Genomic DNA, 337 nt, shown 5'->3' on the forward strand with positions numbered 1-337 from the left:
TTATCTGTAAATATTTCATTCTTGGGAAGACTTCTAGAGGACTAACAATAACCGAATAGCAGAAAATATTTCAGGAAAAGGAATGGCATCTTCAACTGCAGATCTAAGGCAAAGACAAAGGTGTGACTCAGGGTTGAGGAATGAAGTATAAATGCTACACGTTTTCACAGCACAGAAATGAGACAACAAATAGGAGGGAAGAAGAGGGAGAAGGGGAGAGAAGGAGAAAGTAGAAAAATCTGCCCCTTGCACCATCTGTAGTCTGATGGGAGTCAAAGCTGAAATGCAGTGGTAGGTGATTCAGTACAGCGATGTGAACCTAAAATAAAATCTTAAG

Source organism: Propithecus coquereli, unplaced genomic scaffold (assembly GCF_000956105.1).
Source record: "Propithecus coquereli isolate 6110/MARCELLA unplaced genomic scaffold, Pcoq_1.0 Scaffold351, whole genome shotgun sequence".
Taxonomy (NCBI): domain Eukaryota; kingdom Metazoa; phylum Chordata; class Mammalia; order Primates; family Indriidae; genus Propithecus; species Propithecus coquereli.